The sequence below is a fragment of the Hevea brasiliensis genome, chromosome 10 (genome assembly GCF_030052815.1).
Source record: "Hevea brasiliensis isolate MT/VB/25A 57/8 chromosome 10, ASM3005281v1, whole genome shotgun sequence".
In the NCBI taxonomy this organism is placed as follows: Eukaryota; Viridiplantae; Streptophyta; class Magnoliopsida; order Malpighiales; family Euphorbiaceae; genus Hevea; species Hevea brasiliensis.
The window spans coordinates 99,325,277-99,336,044 of NC_079502.1; the positions used below are offsets into that span (position 1 = coordinate 99,325,277).

The 10,768-nt window shown below is 31.2% G+C and overlaps 1 pseudogene; it reads right to left on the bottom strand.

The window, feature by feature from the left end:
• Positions 1-6,610: 6,610 nt before the first annotated feature.
• On the bottom strand, positions 6,611-10,650 carry LOC110673019 (receptor-like protein EIX2; annotated as a pseudogene).
• Between the last annotated feature and the right edge of the window lie 118 nt (positions 10,651-10,768).

Sequence of the window (10,768 nt, forward strand, 5' to 3'; positions counted from 1 at the left end):
CAAGCACTTGTCAAAATCTGCATAAGTTGCCGCATAACTTATGCAGATTCGTGCCTCCCTTATGCAGCCTCATAGAATTGTGCATAACTTATGCAGTCTTGCACCTTGCTCATGCAGTTTAACATAGAGAGCCAGAAACCAGCCGAAAACTACATAAGGGACTGCATAACTTATGCAGTCCCATAAAGATATCATTGGTGAGCTGGTAGAAGATTCCCTCAGAAAATCACACCTCAAACACACCATTTTAGGGCTCCTTGTCAGAAAAAGTTATAAATAGACCCTTATCCCATTTTAGAAAAGAGAGGAAAGGAGAGAAAAGAGGAAAAGAAAGAGGAGCAAAGAACAAGAGTCAAAAACGTCACTCCCACCATTCCCAGCCAGATTTGGAATTTTCCTTCTTTTCTTGCATATTTCCTACCTTTTTAGTGTTGGGTTTCTTGTTTCTTAGCTTAGATTAAAGCTTTATTTCCATATTAACTCAGAATATCTTGTAAATATTATGGATAGTGAGTAGTTTTCATTAGATTCTGGAGTTGGGATGCAATATTTGAGATATTTTGTGGATTTTGATTGGGTAATCCATATTTTGTGGTCTTAATGAGTTTTATTCATTTCTTGTGTGCTTAATGACATGCTTAATGTAGGATCCCATTAAGTGTTGTTCTTAATCCATAGTTGAGGCACCGAAAGGAGAAAACCTTATGATAGATAATCAAGAAATTGGACTTAATTAACTTAGATCTAGAAATAGACTAAGGATTAAGAGGATTTACAGATTAATTAAGGAACTTAATGGATCTTGATTAACTCTAACTCCACGAAAGTAGGATTAGATTGATTAAGGCACTCTTTATCCCACTCGAAAGGGTATTCAAAGGATTTAAGAATTAATCTCCTTAAAACCCATAAGTTTCATAAGATTGGATAACTAATTTAAAAATCTCAAAATAGCTTGAATATAAACTTCCGAACTCCGGAATCGCCTTTTTATCATTGTTAATTTCCAATTGAATTTAATTGCTTACCATTTTAAATCTTGCCATATTTCAATTTGCTTGTTTTAATTTGATGCATATTTAGTTTAATCATTACTTTGTTGAATAGATCATTAATTTTACACATATAGAATTCATACTTCAATATCCATCAATTTATTGCTTTAATTTCAAAAATAGTTCAAATTAGTCAGAATTTTTATATCAAAAATTCAATCATTAACACAACTCCTCGTGGGAATGATATCTTTTCTATACTACTTGTACGACCCGTGCACTTGCAGTTGGGCCACATCACTCTAGGCCTCCGACCCCGCCTCCTGGCAAAGGCCATCCTCGTGGCCGACACCTCGTCAGCACATCCGTTCTCGTGCGTGGCGCCTCTCCTGCTTCTACGCATTTTCCTGAAATTCAGCAGCATTAGCCCACAAAATTCAAAACAGCATGTTACACAGCTCTATAGACTCATATTTATACATAATTATATGAAGCAGAAACTAGAAGCAAAGATGACAATGCAAGACAAATGTGGACCTTATTTTTTCGCATGTGACTCCTATTAGACTCTTCCCAACACTTTAGACAAATTTTCCCTATGAATCTAGAGCCTAAGCTCTGATACCACATTTGTCACGACTCAACCTATGGGTCGGACCGGCACTAGGACTTGGGCCATCCTAAAGCCCACGAGGCCCGTAGTAAACCTAACTATTCCTTAACCCAACTCTAAGGCCCATTTGGGCCCAATTTCAAGAATTCAATCGGACAGAGTCCGGCCATAAAATGGACCTTTCAAAGGGAAGTTTTTGACTCACTCGACCTGTAAATACAATATATAATCATTTGGGGAGCTCAGCTCACCCTCCACATATTCATAACAACATAAAATAAATGGGAGCTCTGCTCCCTCATCCAGTCCATCAACATGCATAAAATAATAAGTCCATCAACATGCATAAAATGGACCTTTCAACGGGGAGTTTTTGACTCACCCGACCTGTAAATACAATATATAATCATTTGGGGAGCTCAGCTCACCCTCCACATATTCATAACAACATAAAATAAATGGGAGCTCTGCTCCCTCATCCAATCCATCAACATGCATAAAATAATAAGTTTACAGGTCTAAAATAACAATTTATATTACAGACCCAAATCAAATAAATATTTCTAACACATACGAAAATTCTAGAGTTAACAGGTTTATACAAACATTAATAAATGACCTGCGAGGGAGAAAAGCAGGTTAACCTCAAAAATATCCTCCTGTGGCCTGGAAAAATATTGAACAGGAGTGAGCATTTGACTCAGAGAGTAAAATATCAATTTTAACCATAATATCTATAACTATCTAAAACTAATGCACCCTGTAGAGTGAAATGCAATATCAGTAATATTTTCACATCATAACAGCAAAAAGGTAATTTGGAGCACTCACACACCCAGTAATATCAATCATAATATATGGGAGCTGATCCCCTATACAGCTCTCTTAAATCCAACATGTGCCAGCGAAGAACTCAAGCTGTACTTTCGCTTAATAAACCAAATCGGGGCCCCAGCAAAGAACTCAAGCCGTGACTACCCCGAAGGACCGGGTCCCAACGAAGATCTCAAACCGTGACTACCCGTCCTATCCATAGCCAACACCACATCACACGCACGCCAACGCACGCACACTGCTCCAAATTACCACAACAACATCCATGGCACTTTAACAGTTGTGAATGCAACATAAAACGTGCCTAGAATTTAACTACATAGATATATGCATACAAGTGATGCATGGGCATGCTTGAACATATAATAATATCGAAATTACAATTAAAATTAATATTTTACTCACAGACTTGACAGCGGTCACTGTGGCGGCTGGGCGAAGGAAGAAGGCTATCCCGGCTCACCTGACAATTTTATTACAATCATTTAATAAATTTGACTCAGTACAAACTAAGAAAAGACCAAATACGTCCTAAGTCATGCCGAAAATCTGGCAGAGTCTCCCCTATACCTAGGACCTATCCAACCTACAAAAGGGCTTAAAACGCACTTCTATATTCACAAATCATACACTCACAACGCAATCACATCACACAGCCCCTCCTGGGCCCATCCAAACAGTCATCCATCACAATATGTAAAATTTCAATTTAGTCCTTGTAATTGACTCTTTTTGCAAAAACTATCCAAATAAGCTCTAAAAATTCTAAAACTTTGCCCCGCGATCCTTAGCAATATTACTAAGTTAATGCAAAAAGAATCATAATTTTCTGAGTTACCATCGAGCTCAAGTTCCTCCATCGAGCTCAAGTTCATTATATGACAAATCAAGGCTGATGAGAGATGCAAAGTCTGCCATGGCGCTAGAAATTTTACCTTGAAAGAAAATTTTTTTTCTTAGGCCGAATGACATCTTTTATGGAGAGAATTCGTTTTTATTTTCATTTTAGTGGTTCATTTATATATATATATAATTCATTAATCTTATTATCAACACTAATTAAATGACTTTTTAGTTTCTTAATATTTAACATAAAAATTTAAATAAAATTAGTAAACATCTATATTTATGAATTATATATAATAGCAAAAAATGTACATTTTTCTTTCATAATATGTATATATTAAACAAAATTCATAAATCTTATTATTACCATTAATTAATATACAACTTTTAGTTTTTTAATACATAATATAAAAATTTAAATAAAATTAATATATATATATATATATAAATGAATTATAATAGCAAAAAATTCTTAAATTTGGAACTAATAAGCATAAATAATTAAAAATATAAATAAGTAAGTTATTTCCCATAATTTTGATGCTTCTTATTTCCTCATGTTTAGCTATATTTGATCATTAATTGTTAATAACTAATATGTATATATTAAATAAAATTTATTGGTCTTATTAAATTTATGGTCATATTATTTTAAGTAATCACTCATTAGTATAATTTTTCAATTTTCTAATTCTTAACATAACATCTATATAAATCTATTTCCATATAAATATCATAAAATTGAATTATCAAATAAGGCCACATCATAAAACTAAGTTATGAAATAATGCTCAATTATGGATAAAGAGGAAGATAAATAGAATAATAACAAGTAAAATAAAAAATAATTAATGAACTTAATAGTGGCATATAAAAAGTCACAGTTACAATTATATTATTATGGATGAATACCAAGCATAATTAATATTGAAAAAATAACTCCACTAAACTTTAATAGCAAAAAAAAAAAAACTATATAAATGTAAAATCATTACAAACCTCCATTTATTAAATCTTGAAAATTGTAGTAAAAAAAAAGCTTTTGGAAACGATAAACAAGAGTTTCCACAAATATTTATAAGGTATATTTTTAAAAATTAATATTTTTATATTTTTAATATTTTCTTCTAAATTTAGATACTATATTCTTATTATTTATTATATAAATAATTTTTAAAAAATTAAAAATATCCGCGCAACGCACGGATGAATTTCTAGTTATATGAAGAGTCAACATAGCTAATTAATATGAATGGATTGCAAGATGTATGGTGTTGGTGGTTTTAGGCAACGTTTGCTAAAATCAAATTTGGAAATTGAAATTGATTGGCAAGTCAATTTCCTTTCAATTCATTTTTTTCTTGAAATGTCTATATTTACAAGTCCTCATGCACGGAAAGTAGTCAGATCTCTCTATCAATGAATGCGACTGATTGATTTTAGTTCTTTTCCCCCTTGATTCTTGATAAGTGGTGCAAATTTTGAGTCATGTATGAAGACTCAACGTAATTAATTAATATCACTGGATCACAAAATGAATGGTAGATTTAGACTCTGTTTGCTAAAATCAACTTAGGAAATTGATTGGCATGTGAGTATGCAGCTGGATTACAAAATGAATGGTGGATATAGAATTGGTTTGCTAAAATCAACTCTAATTTTCCCGAGTGCTGATCCCAACTGCTTGCTGTAATTAACACGTCTTGCATGCATGAGCAGGACCGTAAACTAGCTAGGTTGCGCATACAGCTAGAATTACCATGTCCTTAGGATACGCTAATAGATTGATGATTAATAAGACGATCTATGGGGGAAAAAAAAAAAGGAGAATTTAATGCATAATTTTTTAAATATCCTTTCAAGTCATTTCGCCTTAAAAAAAAAATTTCCCACAAGTCATACCCACTTCTTTCACAGTGACTCGCGCTGGTAACGTATCAATTATGTATAAGAACATGTCGTGCGGGTAGGAGCAAGACCACCCGCTAGCTTTCACACAAGCAACCATTGAGATCACTATCACCATAATTAAACCAATTTTCAGTCTCCTAATTATTACTTGATTACAAGATGGATGGAATTAGAGGTTGCAAATTTTGATTTGATGTATCACCTAAACTCAAACTCACTCAATTTAAACAGATTTGTAAATAATTTTCAATAACTCATATAATTCAACTCGAAATTAGCACATTTTAACTAATTCAATCAATCAAAATTTTAATTAATAAAATTATTTTTTTAATAAAATTAACATTTTGATCCAAATCAATCCAAATTGATTACGCATAATTTATATAATAAGATGATGCGTAACTTGAATTACTCGTAACCTAAAATGATAAGATACAAATCTGTCCAAAAGAGATAAGATTCAAATGATTGGTAACTTAAAATAACTCAAATTGTCCGACCTAAACCTGTTTGTAACATTACTAAAAATATTATTTATTAAAATATTATAGTTATTTGTTATTTTTTATAAATTATAATTATTTATTACGTAAAAATTAATTTGAGAATGATAATTTCATAATTAATAACTAATTTACCTATAAGGTTGTTCTTGCTATTTGATTTGGATGGTTGGGTTTTATGTTTGTTTTAGGCAATTGTTATGTTATGCTTCTTTTATTACTATTTATTGCTTAGGTTGATTAATTCAATCTCTAGGCTCGTCTTTTGTCTTGCTCCAAATTTTTTCACTTAGCATGTATTACCCTAAGTAGGGCATACTAGAGAGGTCAAACTATTAGGTTTTAGCTAGACTTCACATGCTAAGTTTTTCCTTATGTATTAATAAAATAAATTGCTTATCAAAAAAAAAAAACTAATTTACATAAAGTCATTAATATAAATATGCAATCAACAATTTTACATCGATCTCAAAAAATAATAATCAGACTACCGATAAATTTTGTATACTGTTTCATTTTTATTACATTTTTAATTTTTTTTCTTTTTTTTTTAATGGAGAGATGGGAGAGGTTAAAACTCGAACCTGAATTTATCAGGTAAATGGTGTGCTTTCTTACCCTAAAACACGCTAGGCTAAACATTACATTTTCAATCTTATATCAAACTAAAGAAGTAAATGAAGAAAATCCATATGGGACTAATCTCCCATGGGGGAAATGTATCATCATTTATGTAATCCAAGCATGCAATTCAAAACAAAAATTCTTTTCTAATCAACTACAAAATTCATCAAACTTTAATTGCTTTAAATCCAATCAATGGATATAATCAGCTTTCTATGCTAGCTAGTTCAAAATCAAGGATAATTGCCATGACATATTTGTTCATGAGAAAAAAGGAAGGATACTTGGCTGGGTTCCAAATTCTATCCTTCTCAATGATGAATATAAACTCTATTAGATGACACCTTTTCTTTTGATAAACCAGAATTTTATTAATGGCCAGGAAAAACTTAGCATGTACTGCCAGCTAAACCCAGCCTTCAGGCTTCCCCCTTACACCCAACCTAGGCAGTATATGCTAAGTGAAAAAACCTGACAGAAAGTACAAAAAAAGAAGGGAGAAAGGAAGAAGAACCAGCTGAAAATAAAAATACAGAGCATACAAAACAAATAAATACAGAGCCAAAGCTGAAGATGTAGAGCACGATGCCAAACAGACAATGGAGTTTCTACAAGAACTAATCAAGAGGCACCATTTAAAATATACTACACTACTTGAAATATTACTCCATTCAAATTTTCACAAGGGAACGTAGATTTGTATATAACTTTTATATACACAAAACAAGGGTAGCTATATCTGTTTCATATCCTGTTACCATAAAGGTAGAAATCTACACTATATTAGATTAACATCACTAAAAACCATGGGAAGAACAGACTCTAACAACATTTACCTTAAACCACCAAATTTTGTTCCCCAAACAATCCAGGAAATGAAAATACGCATGCCTCCATCGTCTATTAACCAAAAGAGGACCCAACACACTCCAGAAGCCCACAATGAATCCAAGTGCCACACTCACATAGAACCAATCCACTTCAACGCCATTGTCACCTTTTTCTTGTCCTTTTACAATTCCATTGTTGAGTATAACACCATTTTCACTGCAATTGTTACTGAGTGGAGGTCCACATAGTCCTTTATTGCCAATGAAACTAGATGAGCTGAAAGTCGACAATTGAGTGCTTGTAGGAATTCTTCCACTCAAATTGTTATTGGATACGTTCAAGAGGCTCAAAAATGTCAAACTTGTGATGCTTTGAGGAATTACCCCAAATAATTGATTTTGAGAAAAATCCAAAGCTTCTAGCGATTTCATAGCACCTATATTCTCAGGAATTTTTCCAGATAAAAAATTATCCGAAAAATTCAAGGATTGTAATGCTACAAGTCTTGTAATTTCCTTCGGAATCTCTCCGGATAAATTATTGCTAGAAAGGTCCATGCTTTTCACAAATTTAAGAATAATGTCATACTCAACCGTTCTTCCTTTCATCACAATCTCAGTATCATCTCCAAAAAATGCATATGGAGTAGGCATTGCATAAATTTGAGCCACAAAATCAGTTGTAGCCATAGCAATGAAGTTTTTAATACAGCTTGGAATGGTCCCAGAAAGATAATTGTGAGAAAGATCTAGAATCTGCAAAGAAACCAGATGGCAAAGTTGCTTGGGGATATAGCCATGAAACTTATTTGTGCGAAGGTTAAGAATAACCAAATCCAAAAGCCTTCTGCCCATCCATATTGGAATGTGCCCGATCAATTCATTTTCACCAAAGTCGAGTGTGGTTAAGCTTGTACAATTTTGAAGTGACAATGGTATCTCACCCGAGAGACTATTATTACGAAGATGCATGGATTGAAGCAGGGTTAAAGCTCCAATCGACTCAGGAATATTGCCACTAAAGTTGTTGTTGTTCAAGCTTAAAAACCACAATTGTGACCAATTCCACCAGCAATCTGGTATTTCTCCAAATAAAAGATTATTGTCAAGGTCAAGAATATTCGTCATTGTATTCACCTCATTCATCTTGTAACAAAGGAAGTGAGATGTGGAACCTGAAAACGAATTATTAGAAAGAACTAATCCCTTTACCTTAGAGTAGATACGAGGTAATGGACCTCTAAAGTGATTTGAACTCAAGTCAATGAAAGAATAAGATGGATCAATATTGAGGATATCTGGAATGACTCCATGCAGTTGGTTGTGAGAGAGATTCATTAAGGAAAATTGTAGAGACATGTTCCAGAACCAAAAGGGAATATTACGAGAAATTCCTGAGTTTGATAAATCCATTTCATCCAAATACTTTAGCGAATGAATCCACACTGGAAATTGTGGACCAATAATCCAAGATCTCAATCGTAAGATTTCAAGATGATCAAAAGGTGGAATCCAATTGGAACTAACTTTCAACATCAAACGATTCTCAGAAGCATCAATTATTCTCAATTTGGTGAGGTTTGCGAAATGGATTTCAGAAACATTACCTTCCAATAAATTGTGAGCAATATCAAACATCACCAAATTTGTAAGCCCCCCAAGGCTTGCAGGGAGAGTAGAGTTCCACCCAATTTGTTACTCTCAAGCACTAGATATGTCAAGGACTTCAATTCTGCTAAATCCAGTGGAATTGGACCAGAAATGGAATTAGCCGACAGATCAAGGTAGGTCAAACTATTAAAATGCCCAAGATGATTGGTCAAATGACCAAATAACTGACAACGATTTAACTCCAATGACTCTAGCACATTTGAAATACATCCTGAAAGAATGTCAAGGATATCACTTATATCTTGGCTGAGGTTGACTTCTGACAAAGAGAGGAACCTCAAATTGCAAAGATTTTTTAATGATCTTGGAATTCCTCCAAGTTCAAAGGATACTTTGATTTTCACTTCTATATGGAAATTTCAAAGATGACTATTGCAAGTATTGATTCTCATCCCACTCTCACTATCAACCTATTTGAAAATTAAAAATTTATAAGAATTCAATTCCATTATTTTTATTTTTATCAATTATCATGTTTGGAAATATAATAAGTGAAAGAATTCAATTCTTTTAATTTAAAAAAATTACCAAAAATTATATAATTATTTTGTAGGAATTCAATTGAATTTTTTTTGCCTATGATTTATTCCCAAAAAAGCCTATATGATTTCAATGTGAAAAATTTTTTGCAACTACTCCTACCACATGATTTTTCTAAGTTGCTCTATCAGAATGAAAATATCACTAGATTGCAAAATGAAGGCCTAATTAAACCAATAATTCAATTCTTTAAATGAATTTGAGATTTATAAAATCAATTTTAATGAATAAAATATTATTTTTTAAATTAATTTTGATCAATTAAATGAATTTAATAAAATTACAATCAATTTCAGAAATTGAACCTCAATAGCTAAAATTAAAAAAATTTGGGTTAGATATTAAATTTACACAAAATTTTGGCTTTTTAATACAATTAGGCCCCAAATGAATGGTGATTTTAATTAAAAAAAAAAGGGAGGCATTTTGAAAAAAAATTAAATAAAAAAAAATCCCATATATAAGAGCACACACGAGATATACAGGATTTTTTTTTTTTCAAAAGAAAACAAATAAAGGGTAGGAATTTGGAAAGGAAATTAAATAAAAGGGGTATTTTTCCATGAAGGTATAAAATTTATTTCATTAAATAATATGGAGGTAAAATAATATTTGGAAAATTTACAATTAAGTTTCTTAAGAATAGCAAAACTCACATATTACTCTTTGGTACATTTTTTTTGTAATAATTTGATTCTCAAAGCTTAATTCTGTTAATAAATAAATCCTTGCCGTCTAAATTGGCCATTAGCTCCATTAACTGCTTTTCAATGTAAAATAATTTAGTCACTGAACTTTTATTTTATTAACAAAGTAGTCCTTAAAATTTTATTTTATTATTAAAATAGTTTATGCATCTAAATTTTATATTCAAATAATTATTTATTTCATATTTAAGTAATTATATAAAATAAAATAAATAATTATTTGATTATAAAAATTAGATATAAGGATATTTTACTAATAAAATCAATTATTTCAAATTAAAAAGCAGTTAACGACATAAACTAATTTGTTAATAAAATTTAAATTTAAGAATTAAATTATTACTAAAAATAAATCAAAGACTAATATGTGGGTTTTGCTATACCTCAGGAACTTAGTTATAAATTATCTAATATGTTAATATTGTTTTAATTTTTAAATATATTTTGTTTTAATAAAATTTTAGAATTAATTAAAAAAAAGACAAATATGTTGTTAAATTCCTTAAGGTCCCCAATTCATTCATTCACTTTCCAAGTCAGCCAACCAACAAAATCTCTGCAATTTGCAACCATCCCTTGTAGTTTCATTAGATAAATTTAAATTTAATAGCATAAATTTAAATTTAAAACTTCGAAAATAAATCTCAGAATGTTTAAAAATATTAAAATAATCAAATCAAAATGACTTACC